Genomic DNA, 293 nt, shown 5'->3' on the forward strand with positions numbered 1-293 from the left:
TGACGAATTCCGTGTTCCTTTCAACTGTTTTCAATTGAACTGGTATTTCCGACGCAAGGCTCGTGAAGCATTTGTTGTTATTATCAACAAATGAAAATAGTGTAACCATATATCTTTATACTTATATACTAATGAGAATCTTGTGACGAAAACTAGCGTGTTATCACTGACGTCTTCAATAATTTAGTAGAAAGTGATATGTACGGAGCAGATGCGTTTTATTCAGCCATTATACATAACTGGTTGGTATGCGATCCCTTGTTCAAAGAAAACGTGGATAAAACATGGACGTA

The sequence above is a fragment of the Penaeus monodon genome, chromosome 25 (assembly GCF_015228065.2).
Source record: "Penaeus monodon isolate SGIC_2016 chromosome 25, NSTDA_Pmon_1, whole genome shotgun sequence".
In the NCBI taxonomy this organism is placed as follows: domain Eukaryota; kingdom Metazoa; phylum Arthropoda; class Malacostraca; order Decapoda; family Penaeidae; genus Penaeus; species Penaeus monodon.